At 46.4% G+C, this 19,584-nt stretch overlaps 1 long non-coding RNA gene across 1 annotated transcript; it reads right to left on the reverse strand.

Moving 5' to 3' along the window:
- Positions 1 to 9,493: 9,493 nt before the first annotated feature.
- LOC122939874 lies at positions 9,494 to 12,217 on the reverse strand. The gene is made up of 3 exons (XR_006390193.1): positions 12,084 to 12,217; positions 9,680 to 9,819; positions 9,494 to 9,550 (listed from the first exon to the last, which is right to left on the reverse strand). It is a non-coding gene; the product is annotated as an uncharacterized LOC122939874 (long non-coding RNA).
- Between the last annotated feature and the right edge of the window lie 7,367 nt (positions 12,218 to 19,584).

The following is a 19,584-nucleotide window of genomic DNA, read 5'->3' on the forward strand; positions in this document are numbered from 1 at the left end:
TCCATCCTGAATGTTGACCTCAAACTTTATGCCAAACTCCTCGCCCTGAGACTACACCCCTTTGTCCCGGAGTGTATACATAGGGAGCAGGTGGGAATCGTCCCAGGCTGGGAAGCCCGAGACAATACCCTTAAATCTTTAAGCCTAATAGCCAGAGCGAAATCACTCAAAGCCCCCTGGTGCCTCCTCGTGGTCGATGCCGAGAAGGTATTTGATAGGGTCAACTGGCGATTTCTAGAAGAAACATTAATTCACATGGGTATGGGTTCTAACATGCTCCAAAAGATCATGGTGCTATACTCCTCTCCCTCAGCCTGCGTATGAGTTAATGGATTGCTATAATCCCCTTTTCTGATAAGGAACAGGACACGCCAGGGATGCCCCTTATCGCCATTTTTATACATCCTAGTGATGGAATCTCTTGCGAATTCCCTCCGAGCTAACCCCTCCATTAGTGGTTTTAAAGTTAGTAAAACCGAACACAAATTATCATTATTTGCTGATTATTTGCTCATCTATCTAACTGCCCCCAGAGTTGGTTTATCATCTGTACTTAAAAATTTTTGAGATGTTCGGTCGTCCTCAGTATTTCCAAGTTAACCTCCAAAAGTCAGAGATACTAAATGTTTCATTACCTAAGCGGGAGGAGACGTCTCTTAACCACTTAAGGACCACAGGTTTATACCCCCCTAGTGACCAGGCTCTTTTTTACAAATCGGCACTTCACAACTTTAACGGTTTATTGCTCGGTCATGCAACTTGGCACCCAAATGAATTTTACCTCCTTTTCTTCTCACAAATACAGCTTTCCTTTGGTGCTATTTGATTGCTGCTAAGATTTTTAGTTTTTCCGATATTAATCAAAAAAGGCCGCAATTTCTAAAAAAAAAAGTGTATTTTTAACTTTCTCTGGTTAAATTGTTCAACTATAACTACATTTCTATACAAGTTTGTGTCAGAATTTATTGTGCTACATGTCTTTGATAAAAAAAATCCAATAAGTATATATTTATTGGTTTGCGCAAAAGCTATAGCGTTTACAAACTATGGTACAAAAATTTGAATTTCCACATTTTGAAGCAGCTCTGACTTTCTGAGCACCTGTCATGTTTCTTGAGGTGCAAGAATGGCAGGATAGTATAAATACCCCACAAGTGACCCCATTTTGGAAAGAAGACACCCCAAGGTATTCCGTGAGGGGCATGGCGAGTTCCTAGAATATTTTTTTTTTTTGGCACAAGTTAGCGGAAAATGATTTATTTATTAATTTTCTTTCCTTACAAAGTCTCATATTCCACTAACTTGTGACAAAAAATGCGTAAAAAATGCCCTGTGAAATCCTAAAGATACTCATTGGAATTTGGGCACCTTTGCGCACCTAGGCTGCAAAAAAGTGTCACATATGTGGGATCGCCGTACTCAGAAGAAGTAGGGCAATGTGTTTTGGGGTGTCTTTTTACATATACCCATGCTGGGTGAGAGAAATATCTCTGTAAAAGACAACTTGTCCCATTTTTTTTATAAAAAGTTGTCATTTTACAGAGATATTTTTCTCACCCAGCATGGCTATATGTAAAAAGACACCCCAAAACACATTGCCCTACTTCTCCTGAGTACGGCGATACCACATGTGTGACACTTTTTTGCAGCCTAGGTGCGCAAAGCGGCCCAAATTCCAATGAGTACCTTTTAGGAGGGCATTTTTCGACATTTGGATTCCAGACTTATTCTCACGCTTTAGAGCCCCTAAAATGCCAGGGCAGTATAAATACCCCACATGTGACCCCATTTTGGAAAGAAGACACCCCAAGGTATTCCGTGAGAGGCACGGCGAGTTCATAGAAGATTTTTTTTTTGGGCACAATTTAGTGGAAATTTATTTTTTTTGTTTTTTCTCACAAAGTCTCCCTTTCTGCTAACTTGGGACAAAAAGTTAAATCTTTCATGGACTCAATATGCCCCTCAGCGAATACCTTGAGGTGTCTTCTTTCCAAAATGGGGTCATTTGTGGGGTGTTTGTACTGCCCTGGCATTTGAGGGTCTCCACAATCATTACATGTATGGCCAGCATTAGGAGTTTCTGCTACTCTCCTTATATTGAGCATACGGGTAATGAGATTTTTTATTTTCCGTTCAGCCTCTGGGCTGAAAGAAAAAATGAACGGCACAGATTTCTTCATTCGCATCGATCAATGTGGATGAAAAAATCTCTGCCAAAAAATGTGCAAAAAAAAAAAAGGAGGGGAAAGGCGTCTGCCAGGACATAGGAGCTCCGCCCAACATCCAAACCCACTCAGCTCGTATGCCCTGGCAAACCCGATTTCTCCATTCACATCAATCGATGTGGATGAATAAATCAGCCAGAATTATTATTTTTTTATATAAAAAATGTTTGCCAAAGCGTCTTGCAGCGCCGCATACACCGCAATGCTTCTGTCAGAATGCACATCAGTGCTGCAGCTGGTTGATCGCTTGGTCCACCTAGAAGGTAAAAAAAAAAAAACTGGCCTGCAATGCAATAAATTTATTAACATTTACTTTATTTAACATTGAACAGAACATTAACTTTTATAAACTTTATTGAACTTTTGAAACAGAACATTAACTTTTTTGCTTAACTGTGATTTTTTTTTTACACAATGTGCAAAGCGCAAATCGCCCAGAGATGTGGCTAAGTACATTATGCACTTTGTCCCAGGTGAAAGGAGAGGTTTGTGGCAGCTCTGTGTGAAAGGGCCCTAAGACCCCTGTATGCCTGTCCTGTGTCACGCAATCCCTACACTAATAGTGTACCTGTGTGTGGTACTTGCGGAAACACTCCCCTATGCATAGGGCAGGCTGGTCAGGACAGTCAGGACAAAAAAAAGGTGGTGTCACGCCTTATTCCACGGATAGACACTCGGTACATCAGGGACTCACTACATCAGGGACTTGGGGCACGGACACTCCTGGATACAGGATTTCCGAAATTATCTCTTCCTGGAATTTTAGGAAGGATCCTGTTCTCCCAGCCTTACTGTAGAGAACGAAACTATTATATACAGCCAATTGAATTAAATAAACAGACACCTTCTTATACCAGCGTCTGGTGCGGCGGGACACTAAATAGGGAGCCAACATTTGGTCATTGAAGTCCACCCCTCCCACGTAAAGGTTATAGTCGTGGACAGAGAGGGGTTTCTCAATGACTCTAGTTGCCCTTTCAATTTGCACTGTCGTGTCTGCGTGAATGGTGGACAGAAGGTAAACATCCCTCTTGTCCCTCCACTTCATCGCAAGCAGTTCTTGGTCACACAAGACAGCCCTCCCCCCGTGCAAGTCGGTTATTAATGAGCCGTTGGGGGAAGCCCCGGCGACTAGGTCGCGCGGTGCCACAGCATTGAATTCCGACTAGATGCAAGTGTCGAAAGAGGGCCACGCTTGAGTAAAAATTGTCCACGTATAAGTGGTACCCCTTGTGGAGTAAGGGTGACACCAAGTCCCAGACAATCTTGCCACTGCTCCCCAGGTAGTCAGGACATCCGACCGGCTCCAGTTTTGAGTCTTTTCCCTCATAGACCCTAAAACGATTATGTATAGCCTGTGGCCCTTTCACAGAGCTTATATAGTTTGACCCCATACCGGGCGCGCTTGCTGGGGATGTACTGTTTGATGCCAAGGGGCTCGGTAAAATGTACTAGGGACTAGTGATGAGCGGCAGGTGCCATATTCGATTTCGACGAAATTCGCGAATATTCGTCGAAATCGAATATTTGTCATTATTCTTGTTATCGCGATTAATATGCGATTTAAATAATCAAATTTCGATTTTAACTTAAAGGCTGCTCTCATATTGAAATAGCAATGCGATTAATTCAAGTTATAATAATCAAATTTCGATTTTAACTTAGCACTGCTATATTCCATATTAGGCTAGAATTAACGAATATGGAATATAGCAGTGCTAAGTTAAAATCGAAATTTGATTATTATAACTTGAATTAATCGCATTGCTATTTCAATAGGAGAGTAGCCTTTAAGTTAAAATTGAAATTCGATTATTATAACTTGAAATAATCGAATTGCGATTACAACTTGAACCTGTTTTACTATGGTTGGCTTGGTAGAATTAGCGAATATGACGAATATATTCGTTATATTCCACAAAACAAAGATAACGAAGTATTCGGCATCTTCGTTTTAGCTCCCTATTCGTCAACTTCGCTAATTCTAGCAATCATATAGGAAAGTTTACTATAGAGACAGCTAAGCTTAATTCGCTATGCGATTATATGACTGCTTTTAAAAAAATAAATAAATAGAATAATTATAATACCTGATTAGGGCCGATCCTAAATGAGCTGTCTCACGCGAACTCCAGACTGGGCGGTGAAAGGGGGCAATACAGGTGCGGCGGAAGCAGTGGAGTGCCAATTAGGGTTTGCCAGCGCCTCTGGGAGACTAAGGGCTCTACGGGCCTGTAAACATGGTGGCTGCGACGGGGGAGTTACTGCACGTGCCACCGTACCAGCTTGAACTGCCCTTCTGGTGCTCGCCACTTCACCAGGGAATACGGCAGTGCTGGTAGAAGGTTCAGGCTGTGCTGCGCTGCTGGTGTATGCTGCACCATGAAAAAGATCAGCGCTAGCACCACTCTGCTGAAAATGAGGCTCATCATGCAGGGTATGCAGAACACTGACATGGGATCGGGTATGCCTGACCGTAGCAGGGACCTCAACCTCGTCATCTTCGCTAGCGGTTAGAGTGCCACTGCTGTCTACAGGTTCATATTCTGAACCACTGGATTCAGCGGGTGAGGCGTCCCCATCGCTTTCATCCATCACGGCCAGAATCCTGTAGGCCTCTTCAGCGGAATACCCCTTGTTTGACATTTTGGGTTCACTAAATTTAGGGGGTATTCCTCTGAGACTACCCGGGAAAAAGAGGACACCTACCTAGTAAAAAAGGAGAGCTTGCGAAGTAAAGCTGCGATCGCTAATAAAGATCCAAAAAGCTCAAAAGTGATCTTTATAGCGGTAAAGCGATTTTACAGTGTTTTTGCAGTGATCAGAAAAAAAAAATTCTGTCACTGCGGTGGGGGCGGACTGAACACAAGTGTGCGCACAAGATCAGGCCTGATCGGGCGAACACTGCGTTTTTTGTAGAGCCTAAGGTGACCCTAATGTACTGATATAGATCTGATTGCGATCAGTCTTGATCACTTACAGACACTATATAGTACTAGTGCTGATTAGCGACAGCGATGACGCTAATCAGTGACTGCGGTGCGGTGGGCTGGGCGCTAACTACCTAGCAAGTAGCTAACTACCTGGCGGTGATGAGGGACCCTTACAGGGAGGTGATCAGGGAGTCTAATATAGGTGATCAGGGGTTCATAAGTGACAGGGGGGGGGGGGGTGTAGTGTGGTGTTTGGTGCTACTTTACTGAGCTACCTGTGTCCTCTGGTGGTCGATCCAAGCAAAAGGGACCACCAGAGGACCAGGTAGCAGGTATATCAGACGCTATTTACAAAATAGCATCTGACATACCTCTTTGATTGAATCCTTTAAAAATCTACAGCCTGCCAGCCAATGATCGCTGCCGGCAGGCTGTAGATGAACTTCTGAACTGCGCGATCCTGTGAACGCGCACTCCTGTGAGCGCGCGTTCACAGGAAATCTCGGGTCTCACGAGATGACGCCTTTCGGCGTTAGTGTGACCTGAGAGAGCCGCCGCACTCACGCCTTTCGGCGTTAATGTGACGGCAAGCGGTTAAAGAATCCTTCTCTTTCCGTTGGGCCCCCCGGGCCATTAAACCTTGCCCTTCTTTTTAAACTGAACTACCAACCCATGCTTAAAACGGTGGAGGCTGATCTCCAGAAGTGGTCTTCCCTCTACATATCCTGGTTTGGTAAAATCAACACCATTAAGATGGATATTTTACCTCGACTCTTATACATATTCCAAACAATACTCAGAGGTAGACTAAGCTATGCGACTCTCACAAGAGCTAAATTGGCGGGAGGTGTGGGTCTTCCCAATCTCCTCACTTACTACAGAGCTACGATTATGAACTGTATTCTAGACTTACACACTAACCGTGCATCAAAGCTGTGGGTAGACCTGGAACTTGAGGAGGCCCCTAATTTGGCGACTGGAATATTCTGGCTCCCAAAACCGACATTTTATAGGTTACCCCAGTGCAAATCCAACCAGCTTATTTATTCTCTTGCCAGGACATGGTTTAGATTCGCAGCTAAGCTCTGCCTGGCACATCTACCAGGACCTCTTACTACATTGTCAGATCACCCGGACCTACCACACGGTCTCAAAAACTTCCCGTTTTTTTTTTTTTTTTTAGATTCTGTCTCTCACAGTTGAAGTGTACCTATGGTAAAAATTACAGACATATTCCCCATTGTAGATGTGCTAGAATGTAATCTGTGGTATAAATTGCTGTCTTAGGACTATACTGTAATGTACACTATTGTGTGATATGCTTATAGTCGTGGGGAGTTAGGAAAGTCATGGAAGGATGTGTAGTATGGGCCACACAGAACCATGAATGTGCATAGTAGCATCCTTTCTCAGTGAATGGTGAAGCTCTATGTCAAATTTTCATATGGGGCAGGATATGGAAGAGAGTAGTCTCCTAGAAACCTAGAGATACATTGTAGGATAGGCAAAAGCTGACAATCTGGGCACAACTCAATGCTGGCTGACCAGTTATGGTATGGCATTGTCCTGGCCGTTGACACACGAGGCCATCTTAAAAGTCTCCATAGCCAGAAGATTGTGATAAGATCCAGACATGTAATGTGTATGGTCAGCTGTAATCCTGCCATCTCCACCTTTCTCACTATACATGGATAAAACATACACTGCCTGTCCCAAAAAAAAAAAAAAAAAGTTGCCACCAAAAAAAAAGGCCACACACTCTAATATTTCGTTGGACCATCTTTAGCTTTGATTACGGCACGCATTCGCTGTGGCATTGTTTCGATAAGCTTCTGCGATGTCACAAGATTTATTTCCATCCAGTGTTGCATTCATTTTTCACCAAGATCTCGCATTGATGATGGATGAGTCCGACCGCTGCACAAAGCCTTCTCCAGCACATACCAAAGATTCTCAATGGAGTTAAAGGGGTTCTTCACTTTCATTTAACTGATGATCTATCCTTTGAATAGATCATCAGCTTCTGATCGGCAGGGGTCCGACACCCGGGACCCCCGCCGATCAGCTGTTTGAGAAGGCAGCGGCTCTCCAGCAGCGCCGCGGCCTTCTCACTGTTTACCGCTGGGCCGCCCGCCCACTGACGTCACGACTTGTATCAACTAGCGTGGGCACGGCTAAGCTCCATTCAAGTGAACAGAGCCTAGCCGCGCCCACTCTAGTTGATACAAGTCGTGACGTCAGAGGGCGGGCGGCCCGGCGGTAAACAGTGAGAAGGCTGTGGCGCTGCTGGAGCGCCGCTGCCTTCTCAAACAGCTGATCGGCGGGGGTCCCGGGTGTCTGACCGCTGCCGATCAGAAGCTGATGATCTATCCAGAGGATAGATCATCAGTTAAATGAAAGTGCAGAACCCCTTTAAAGGGGTTGTCCAGGTTCAGAGCTGAACCTGGACAGCCCTCCATTTTCACCCAGGCAGCCCCCCTCACAGGAGCATCCGAGCAGTTCATGCTCCGATGCTCTCCTTTGCCCTGCGCTAAATTGCACAGGGCAAAGGCATTTTTCAGAGTTCCGGTGACGTACCGGGGCTCTCTATGGGGCTGACAGGAACCCCGGTGACGTCACCGGCACTGATGGGCGGGATTTGGCTCTGCTCTAGCCAGTAAAACGGCTAGGGCAGAGCTAAAGCCCGCCCCTCAGAGCCGGTGACATCACCGAACACACCGCTGGGCGGAAGTTACCGCCCGGCAGTGTGTTATTGAAAACAAAAGAGTCCGTGCCCTGCGCGATCTAGCGCAGGGCACTGGAGCGCATCGGAGCATGAGATACTCCGATGCTAGGCTCAGGGGGGCTGCCGGGGTGAAAATAAGGGTATGTCCGGGTTCAGCTCTGAACCTGGACAACCCCTTTAAGGTTTGGACTCTGTGGTGGCCAATCCATGTGTGACAATGATGTCTCACGCTCCCTGAACCGCTCTGCAGCAACCCCAGATCATAGCACTGCCCCCACAGGCTGGTACAGGAGGTACTGGGCATAATGGGGGCACCACTTCATCTGCCCCTCTTCTTACCCTGATGTGCCCATCACTCTGGAACAGGGTAAATCTGGACTCATCAGACCATATCACCTTCTTCCATTGCTCCAGAGTCCAATCTTTATGCTCCCTAACAAATTGAAGCCTTTTTTCCTGGTTTCCCTGACTGATTAGTGGTTTTCTTACGGCTACACAGCTGTTCAGTCCCAATCCCTTGAGTCCCCTTCGCATTGTGCATGTGGAAATGCTCTTACTTTCACTATTAAACATAGCCCTGAATTCTACTGTTGTTTTTCTTCGATTTGATTTCACCAAACGTTTAAGTGATCGCCGATCAGGATCAATCAGGATTTTTTTCCCCACCACATTTCTTCCTCGAATACGATGGGTCCCCACTATCCTTCCAGTTTTTAATAATGCGTTGGACAGTTCTTTACCCAATTTTAGTAGTTTCTGCAATCTCCTTAGATGTTTTCTCTGCTTGATGCATGCCAATGATTTGACCCTTCTCAAACAGACTAACATCTTTTCCACGACCACGAGATGTGTCTTTCGACATGGTTGTTCAAGAAATTAGAAGCAACTCATTGCCCCAGTTGGGGTTAAATAACTTATTTCCAGCTGAAAGATAATCACCCATGCAGTAATTATCCAATAGGAGGCTCATAACTATTTGCTTAGTTAAATCCAAGTGGTGGCTTTTTTGGGGACAGGCAGTGTATATTACTGATGGATAATACAAGATCTTCACAGCCTTCTACAGATCATAGGGAACATTTCATGAGACCATATCTCCATCTACCTGATCATCCTGTGGGACATTGTGATGTTCTTCTGAATCATCCTGTGGAAGAAGAGGACTGGGACATCTCTCTGGTGTTCTTCTCTCTTCCTTAACTGTAGGAAACATATCCAGTTAATAAATTAAGTTCTTACATACAGATCGAGAGGACGCGTGTATTTAGTCATGTCTATTACCTGGTGATGTGAGCGGCCGGTGATCCTCCATCATGATGTCCTTGTACTGATCTGTGTGTCCTTCTAAATACTCCCACTCCTCCATGGAGAAATAGATGGTGACATCCTGACACCTTATAGGAACCTGACAACACAATGATACAGTCATCACCCAGATCCCTTCATAGCGTTCCTGTATAATGTCCCAGCATTCCCAGCAGTGTCACCTCTCCAGTCAGCAGCTCAATCATCTTGTTAGTAAGTTCTAGGATCTTCTCTCTATTGATTTCCTCATGTATCAGGAGGTGAGGTGGAGGCCCCGTGATAGGGCTCAGGGTTCTTCCCCATCCTTCAGACACAGGGTCCTGACAGCGCTCACTAGAGGTCTTCTTCACTACTGTGTAGCCCTGGTTATGGAGAGACACAGTAATAACTATCACTCCATACATCTCCAGAGTCCCTCACCTCTCCAGTCATGTCCATCTGTTAGTAACATAGATAAGATGATGTAATGTGACATCATCAGAATCTCTCACCTCTCCAGTAAGCCGGAAGAGGATCTCTAGGGTGAGATTTATTATACCCTCCTCCATCTTGTCCCTGTCCATCCTTGATCAATCAGAAGAAAGATCTTATATAGAAGATATCCACTGAGTGGATCCTATATTGTAGGAACCTGAATGGAAAGAAGATGAGACGATGTAAAATCCTACAAAATATCATGTAAAATACAATAACTGGAGATAATAAAAGAAGACGTTGGAGGAGATAATAAAGTGTAGATGTTGTGTTCTCTCCATTTATAGCTGGGGACCAGCACTATGATGGTGGAGGAGGCAGGACAGAAGCAGGGCCCCGTCTATGATGGTGGAGGAGACAGGACAGGAGCAGGGGCCCCGTCTATGATGGTGGAGGAGGCAGGACAGGAGCAGAGCCCCTTCTATGATGGTGGAGGAGACAGGAGCAGGGGCTCGTCTATAATGGTGGAGGAGGCAGGACAGGAGCAGAGCCCCTTCTATGATGGTGGAGGAGGCAGGACAGGAGCAGGGACCCGTCTATGATGGTGGAGGAGGCAGGACAGGAGCAGAGCCCCTTCTATGATGGTGGAGGATACAGGACAGGATCAGGGGCCCCTTCTATGATGGTGGAGGAGGCAGGACAGGAGCAGGGACCCGTCTATGATGGTGGAGGAGGCAGGACAGGAGCAGAGCCCCTTCTATGATGGTGGAGGATACAGGACAGGATCAGGGGCCCCTTCTATGATGGTGGAGGAGGCAGGACAGGAGCAGAGCCCCTTCTATGATGGTGGAGGATATAGGACAGGAGCAGGGGCCCCTTCTATGATGGTGGAGGAGGCAGGACAGGAGCAGGGGCCCGTCTATAATGGTGGAGGAGGCAGGACAGGAGCAGAGCCCTTTCTATGATGGTGGAGGAGACAGGACAGGAGCAGGGGCCCGTCTATAATGGTGGAGGAGGCAGGACAGGAGCAGGGGCCCCTTCTATGATGGTGGAGGAGGCAGGACAGGAGCAGGGGCCCGTCTATGATGGTGGAGGAGGCAGGACAGAAGCAGGGGCCCGTCTATGATGGTGGAGGAGGCAGGACAGGAGCAGGGGCCCCTTCTATGATGGTGGGGGAGGCAGGACAGGATCAGGGGCCCCTTCTATGATGGTGGAGGAGGCAGGACAGAAGCAGGGGCCCGTCTATGATGGTGGAGGAGGCAGGACAGGAGCAGGGGCCCCTTCTATGATGGTGGAGGAGGCAGGACAGGAGCAGGGGCCCTTCTATGATGGTGGAGGAGGCAGGACAGGAGCAGGGGCCCGTCTATGATGGTGGAGGAGGCAGGACAGAAGCAGGGGCCAGTCTATGATGGTGGAGGAGGCAGGACAGGAGCAGGGGCCCCTTCTATGATGGTGGGGGAGGCAGGACAGGATCAGGGGCCCCTTCTATGATGGTGGAGGAGGCAGGACAGAAGCAGGGGCCCGTCTATGATGGTGGAGGAGGCAGGACAGGAGCAGGGGCCCCTTCTATGATGGTGGAGGAGCCAGGACAGGAGCAGGGGCCCGTCTATGATGGTGGAGGAGGCAGGACAGAAGCAGGGGCCCGTCTATGATGGTGGAGGAGGCAGGACAGGAGCAGGGACCCGTCTATGATGGTGGAGGAGGCAGGACAGGAGCAGGGCCCCTTCTATGATGGTGGAGGAGGCAGGACAGGAGCAGGGGCCCGTCTATGATGGTGGAGGAGGCAGGACAGAAGCAGGGGCCAGTCTATGATGGTGGAGGAGGCAGGACAGGAGCAGGGGCCCCTTCTATGATGGTGGGGGAGGCAGGACAGGATCAGGGGCCCCTTCTATGATGGTGGAGGAGGCAGGACAGAAGCAGGGGCCCGTCTATGATGGTGGAGGAGGCAGGACAGGAGCAGGGGCCCCTTCTATGATGGTGGAGGAGCCAGGACAGGAGCAGGGGCCCGTCTATGATGGTGGAGGAGGCAGGACAGAAGCAGGGGCCCGTCTATGATGGTGGAGGAGGCAGGACAGAAGCAGGGGCCCTTCTATGATGGTGGAGAAGGCAGGACAGGAGCAGGAGCCCCTTCTATGATGGTGGAGGAGGCAGGACAGAAGCAGGGGCCCGTCTATGATGGTGGAGGAGGCAGGACAGGAGCAGGGGGCCCTTCTATGATGGTGGAGGAGGCAGGACAGGAACAGGGGCCGCTTCTATGATGGTGGAGGATGCAGGACAGGAGCAGGGGCCCCTTCTATGATGGTGGAGGAGGCAGGACAGGAACAGGGGCCGCTTCTATGATGGTGGAGGAGACAGGACAGGAGCAGGGGCCCCTTGTATAATTCCATCAGATAAAAGTCCTTCTACTATACAGCAGATAAATAAGTAGAAAAGTCCTTCCATTAACAGTATCCAGGGTGCAGCTGCCGCTCCATCACTTACCATAACTCCTAGGTGTGAAAGGGTTAATTACCCCTCTGCCCCAGTAATCCTGACAGACAATGGCGACTGTACACATACCTCCACTGGCACCGCTGTACACTACATGTATCGGGGAGGCGAGAGAGACTAGTAGGCTAAAGGACCTTTCATGATGTCATGGACATGTGATCGTGTGTGGGAGGAGTCTGGCTCCAGGTTGTGTGGCTGAAGGAGGTAAAGGACCTGTGATGATGTCATGACCATGTGATTATGTGTGGGAGGAGTCAGGCTCCAGGCTGTATTGCTGGAGCAGGTAAAGGACCTGTGATGATGTCTTGACCAATGTGATTATGTGTGGGAGGAGTCAGACTCCAGGTTGTGTGGCTGAAGGAGGTAAAGGACCTTTCATGATGTTTTGACCATGTGATCATGTGTAGGAGGAGTCAGGCTCCAGGCTGTATTGCTGGAGCAGGTAAAGGACCTTTCATGATGTCATAACCATGTGATTATGTCAGGGAGGAGTCAGGCTCCAGGTTGTGCGGCTGGAGGAGGTAAAGGACCTTTCATGATGTCATGACCATGTGATCAAGTGTAGGAGGAGTCAGGCTCCAGGCTGTACTGCTGGCTCAGGTAAAGGTCCTGTGATGATGTCATGACCATGTGACCATTTCTGGGAGGAGCCAGTCTCCAGTCTGTTTTCTAGGAGTATATAATAGATAACACGCTCCCAGCCGTCCCAGTCAGATCCAGGGACTCAGTCCCGGGACAGTTTGGGCATTTGTACTGTGTGGGGACACTAAAGGGGTGGGCCTGGACATGTGTAGATGTGCACTGGGCGCAGTTAGAGGCTTGGCTTAGTATTATAGAATAGGCTGAAGCGCACATGGCTCCTGAGTACTGTGTAATATAGTGCTGGCATCTCGGCGCAGCGCGGAGTCGTTACAGTGTGTTGTGTGGACTGGTCTTAACTGGTTTGTTGCCTTGGACTAAAGGTTTGTGTCGAGCAGACACAGTGGAGTAACCCCTGTCAGTGGCCTACATGACACCCCCAGATAAAGGTGTGGCAGGGTCAATGCAGGACATTTGTAGCGCCGCAGAGTGGCATTACCACTCCTACACCCTGCCTCTATCTGTGTATGCTAGTATCATGACATCTTGTGTATTTATTTCAGGTCCACTAATAATGTTTGTAACTGCTATGTTCTAATGTAATATGCCTGGTTCACCAGCAGGTGGCAGCAAACACGGCAGAGATACAGTTAGGTAGAATGGAGCATTCTGCCATGTGGATGATTGGGTGAGGCCCACTTCCTGCAGGTAAGGTGGGGACCAGTTTCTAAGAGTTACAGCTTACCCCCTGCCAAAGGAGGTTGTGCTGGGCACGTCTCTGCTGGACATGCCCAGGTAAAGCCAGCCAGAGCACCTTCAGCTCTGCTGGATGTGGAGGCCACAGCTTAAAGCCTTAGGAGCCAGGAGGAGAGTTCCCCGGCATAATTAAGAGACTAGACTACAAAGAGAGAAGTTGCAGCATAAAGAAGAAGCTAAGTTATACAGCAAGCCTGTCAGTACAGCAGAGCCAGAGAGCAACAGATATAGTAGTTTGAGTTTGCCTGCCAAGTTTAATGTTAAAGCCTGCTTGGACCAAGACTAAGTCTGTAAACCGTTTTGGAGAAACGTTTACCAAAGTAAAGCTGCTTTTCAACTGCATCTTAAGGTCTGGACTCAAGTTATTCTTTTGTCCCTAAATTATTCTCTCTATTTGTCTGCTTCGGAGCCAACGCCTGGGATCCAGCCGTATCCAGGTAGGAGCACCGTGACACTCATACAGCATTTTTAGGCCACACTATACCACTTGGCCATTCCTATACCTGGGTACCCCAACTCCCCTAATAAGGCTGCAGGGGGCGTCGCGCTGCACATTTTGGATCTACTCTTCAGGTTCAATCCCAGACACCTCCACAGAAATCTGTTCAACTGTTGGTTGTTCCTAGAAATCTTAGGTCTGCTGTTCTTTCAGAGTATCATGGTGGTACATTGGCTGGTCATCCGGGTATCACTAAGATAGGTAAAACCTTCTCTTGACCAGCTAAAGATATGGAGAGGTTTTTTGTAGAATGTGTCATTTTTGCCTGCAGTAAGATGTCTAGGTCCCTCTCTCTTGGTCAGTGGAGACCTTTACCTACAAGATACTTTGGATGCAGATATCCATGGACTTTTCTTGTTTCCCTATAACCTCTCTGCTTCTCCTCTTGTTCCTCTGCAAAAGGTGTTTGAGAAAGTTCATTGTTAGACCGAAACATCGCACCTTATTTTACCTTTGAATGACGTCAATAAAATTATCCTTGCGTCATATCTAGAGTGCTATGGTCGGTTTTTAGATATCCATGAACTTGATTGTTGAGTTTTCCAAGTTGTATGAGTGGGATACCATTTGGGTCATTGTAGGAAGGTTCAGCACAATGACATGTTTCATACCATTCATGGTGAACCAGAAAACATTGTGTCTGACAGGCGTCCACGGTTTGTAGCCAGGTTTTAGAAAGCTTTCTCTGACAATTTAAGCAGTGCTCTTATTATGCCTCTTACACATGTCTGTGCTAACATCTGTGACAAGATGGTCAGTAGTTTATCCATGAGGATGTCCCTGAAGAGTCTATGCTTGGTCTGTTTGTCCTTTTGTTGTTCTGTGTGTGTCATCCGTATTCCACGTACATGACTAGGCTGAAAACTAATTTTCAAAGCCTTTCCTGCCACCAGTATTCTGTAGGTGGTTTTCACAAACCCATATACTTCAGTGGGTGTTTTTGAACCAAAGTAGCGCATGTCTCAGTGTTTTTTCCCACTAACCCACAGTCTGCATGTCCGCTGTCTATGGAGAACACAGATAGCATATGTCCACAATCCACTGACGTGTGAAAGATGCCTAAAGGTCAGACAGAGAGAGGGAACCAGATGTTAACCAAACCTGGTGTGATGTCTCAGGATTACATGATGATTGGTCTCAGTTTCTAGTTTACTTATAATAATTCATGTCAGGTACCCAATCATTTCTCTCCATTCCTCTGTAATTAGGGTTTGCATCTCAAAGCTTCTTCATTAACTGGTTGTGTGGGTTTTGAAATTCATAGAGCGCTCGAGATAGTAGTGAGACAGAGTAGTACTTTAATATCCCCCTATGTGAATCAGAATATGATGTGCATTTAATGTGTATCTGTATGCCACCAAAGCTTTTGAGATGTCATTGTGATATATAAAAGATATTTAACGGTGGGGGTACGAGGTCCTAGATCTCTGCCGCAACCACTAAAATGAGGATGGGCTCACACAAAGCACTGGCTTTCCGCACTACTGAAGACAGGCTTAATAAAAAGTTTATTATCCAGCCTTGAATCCATCTTTAGCAGCAAGAGACAGACTCGACTGTTCTAATGATGTTTGGGGTCTTATCACTGGGGTCACCACCTCCACCAAAACCTTTGATGGTCCGCCTCCACGGCATTATGGGTCATCTTGCGTTCCCGGGCTTCTTGGTTTCACTATGTAACACGTGTAGTCATTGTTTTATGAAAAAAATGATTGGTTAGCTTTTTTGCATTGGACAAAAGACCAATATCTGAGTAATTTATAGTCTGTCAATAATGGTACTGTTCCTCCAAAGAAGACTTACAAGGAAAATAGTACATTCAAACAAAGGCAGATTGATTACCTGATCCGTCATATTCCCACAGGGTTCTGGATGAGCATACACTCATTGACAAAAAAGCATAATGCATCTAGAAGTTGATGTTGGAAAATGTCACAAACCAGCGGGTGTGGACCCACTGTGCTACGTATCCAACCTCCTCTAAAGACGTTGTCTAAGTGAACCCCTTGATCTTCACAGTACCCCTGATGGTGGGAATAGACTTTCCCGTGGGGAACACCAGGTTGCTACCTCTAGAGGAGGATAGGCACACGAGGAAGCTGGTCCAGGTGGACCAAGAGGTACCTGAGAAAAGTACCAAAGATACAGGCATTGTCAGCAGGCTGAGTTGTAACCAAGAGCAACAGTGCAGGACCGAAAGATGAGGCAGAGGCAAAGTCATACAGGCAATAGTCAGGGCAGGCAGCACTGGTACGGGTCAGGCTGTCCGGGTCAGCAATAGGAGAGTCAAGGCAAGCAGGTAGCAGAGTCCAGGAATACAAGTATGAGTCAGAAGCACAGGAACAAAAGCAGATATCAGGAACCTTAGCAAGACACAAGGACCTTGACACTGAGGCATCTAGGAAGGGGGCTGAGCCACTTATATATGTGCAGGAGGGCTAGGATTGGTCAGCGAGGTCACATGACCTAAACCATAAAGCACAGGGAGTGACGCGTGCCAGCCCTAAGGAAGTGCTGCAGGGAACAAGCAGCAAGCATGCTGTGGCCAGGGCTGAGAGAAAACTGTGGAGCGGATCCCAGAACAACAGCACCCACACAGACAGAGCCCAGGACTGCAGCGGTGAATGGGAAGCACTCGCAGCAGATCAACGCTGAACACGGTGCCCGGGACCACGGCGGTAAGCAGGGGAACAGTGGCACACAGCAGCTGCTGTTACAGAATAGAAGGAAGCTTTCTATTTGTGAATGTAATGATGATATATGTAAGTGATTCCAATATTAGAGTGAAAGGAGGCTCTAGGACCCCGTTGGGTCTCCTCAAGCCAGGATACCAGATGAAATATGGTTGGCCATGGAGGCATACAGGTTCTTTATGTAACCTGCAGCACATTTGCCCACAGATGTTGAAGCTGGGCCTTTAGATCGTAGGTTGCTGAAGCTGACTTCCCACCTAGTACCATAAAAGGAAGACTGGTGATAAATCTGGTGACTTGGCAGTCAAGGCAGTGTTGAAATCTGGCAAAGACATTCCTAGAAAACCCTTGATGCGTGTGTTAGAGAATTATCATGCAGAAAATTGGCAGTTGGAAGAAAACAGCCATGGGAGGAACAGTCCCGCACATAACTCTAAGATGTTAGTGCTCCTCGTATCACTACTAGTGGTGACTGACTGTCGTATGCGATATCTCTGCAGATCATCACGGCAGCAGTTGGGGCAGTGTGTCCCTTCACTGCAAAGGCAGGATTAAAGCACTCGCCTCCATACTCGAACCTGACCGTCATAGGATCCCAAACAGAACTTGATTTGTTACTAAAGTTTATACGGTTCCAGTGCATAGCAGTCCAGGATTCTACTTCATGACATCACTGCAAAGGAAAGCAGTAAAGGAGGATCAGCACTCGCTGTTAGTAATAATATTACTCTGTTTATTGCAACATATTAGTGGCGCGTTTCGGCACGCTATGTGCATTTCTCAAACTGTGAACATACAAGCAACATAATCCCATTTAAATAGCCCACCAAATCACAGTGATATGATTACCATATAAACAAATATAAATGAAAGCGAGAGTGCACATGTGGTCAACAGTGTCCATCCAAAAATAATGAGTCCATGAAAACATTGTTACTCCAGGGATGAGTAATATATAATCAATAATTCGACATACAATACTGTCAACTAGCGCTACACCACATGGAGTTCGCAGCGGTGTATTGGCAGTCCCGTAACTTGCCAATAAAGTAATGTGCAGACCAGCTGTACAAAACGCAGATAAATACCTGTAAATAATAGTGCAACACCGCGCACTATAGTAAAACTAATACCGAAGAAGTTACACAGACCGCTCTCCTCTTTATCACGTACTATGCAAACTGCTATAGATAATATATCTGAGTACAGGTCCTACCTTCACTCAGATGTATCTACCGCGTTGTAGTGTTCTGTGATGGTCCACGTGTCTGTTCTGTGTTTGATGCAGGGCAGGAGACGTGGATCCAGGGGAGGATGGCTGTGGCGTCGGCTTTGTATTAAGGCACTAGGATATAGTTCGCCCCGGCCGGTAGCAAACTACACCGGTTACCTGTTTTAGATTAAAGCTCACGTCTGAGCTGGTGACGTCACCGCTGGTAAGCTACGGGTAGCAGTGGAGATCAATCCTACGCGTTTCAAGTGCAACGGCACTCTTCCTCAGGGAATGTTACCTCCACTGCATTACTGCTTGTTATTTATAGTCCGTGCTGTCCATCCTTCCCACCCCTTTGTCTCTGTACTTATTCAAAACCAAATAGTTCAATTTCTGAGTTAAGGCCTTTGGGCAACATGGTATCTAGGTGAAATATCCATTCTGTTTCTTTTTTCGATTGTTTCTTAATGTAGTCTCCTCCTCGGGCATCTGATTCTACTTTGTCTATGCCCATAAAGGACATACCTTCTAATTGTCCTCCATGTTCCTCCGTAAAATGCCTAGATAGGGGATGTCCTATAGATTTTTTCTTTATATTGTATATATGTTCGCTAATGCGTTTTTTCAATTTTCTCTTAGTGCGTCCAATATATAACTTATTACAGGGACATTTGATGGCATAAATAACCCCTTCTGTATTGCAGGAGATGTGGCTCCTTATTTTTTGTTCAAAAGTGCCCTCAAGGTTTTTTATGTGCTGCATTTTTACTGTGTTTTTAGCTGTACTTTTACATGGGGCACATATTTTGCAGGGAAAAAATCCTTGTGGAAGATTGGTTTTTATATTTGCCTTTCTCCCCACAATTCCTGCACCTTTACTGGTCGAAGCAATCTTACTACCTATATTGGTTGCCCTTTTATATATGAAGACCGGTCTTGTTGGTATGAGGTTGCCTACAATTTTATCTTCTTTTAGTATGTCCCAATATTTTCCGACGATTTTTTTGAGGATATAGGATTGTGTGTTATATGGGATTATAATGGGTGGTATTTTATCTTTCATTTCTATTTCTTTCTGTTTTTTATCTTATAAACAAATATAAATGAAACAAATATAAACAAATATAAATGAAAGCGAGAGTGCACATGTGGTCAACAGTGTCCATCCAAAAATTAATGAGTCCATGAAAACATTGTTACTCCAGGGATGAGTAATATATAATCAATAATTCAGTTCAAGTCTGCAGTAGAAAAAATAAATGTATAATTAGTGACATGATTATAAAAAACAATTTAATGCATAGTCACGATTAAGTCCTCTGGGCTCCAATGTCCGGAGTCAGTGAATTCAATAATCCTCCCCTTTGAGCAAAAGTTTGTTCCTATCTCCTCCTCTGCGTGGCTGTGAGACACTATCAATGATTTGAAAGCGTAATTGCTCAATTGTGTGTTTCTGTAAATGGAAGTGTACGGGTAACATCAAATTTCCTTTTCTTATGGTGGACTTATGTTTAGACAATCTGTCCTTCATTCTGTAGGATGTCCCTCCGGCATATAGTGAGCCACACGGGCATTTCAAGATGTTTATGATGAATTGACTGTTGCACGTGAATGTACCTCGAATGGGTATCCTCTTTCCTGTATGTGGGTGAGTGAGATGTGTACCCCTTATCACACTGGCGCAGTGTATGCAACTCAAACAAGGAAAAGTACCTTGTCTTGGAGCAGAAAGTGTGTTTTGTCTAGAGAAAC

The sequence above is a fragment of the Bufo gargarizans genome, chromosome 6, assembly GCF_014858855.1.
Source record: "Bufo gargarizans isolate SCDJY-AF-19 chromosome 6, ASM1485885v1, whole genome shotgun sequence".
Classification (NCBI taxonomy): domain Eukaryota; kingdom Metazoa; phylum Chordata; class Amphibia; order Anura; family Bufonidae; genus Bufo; species Bufo gargarizans.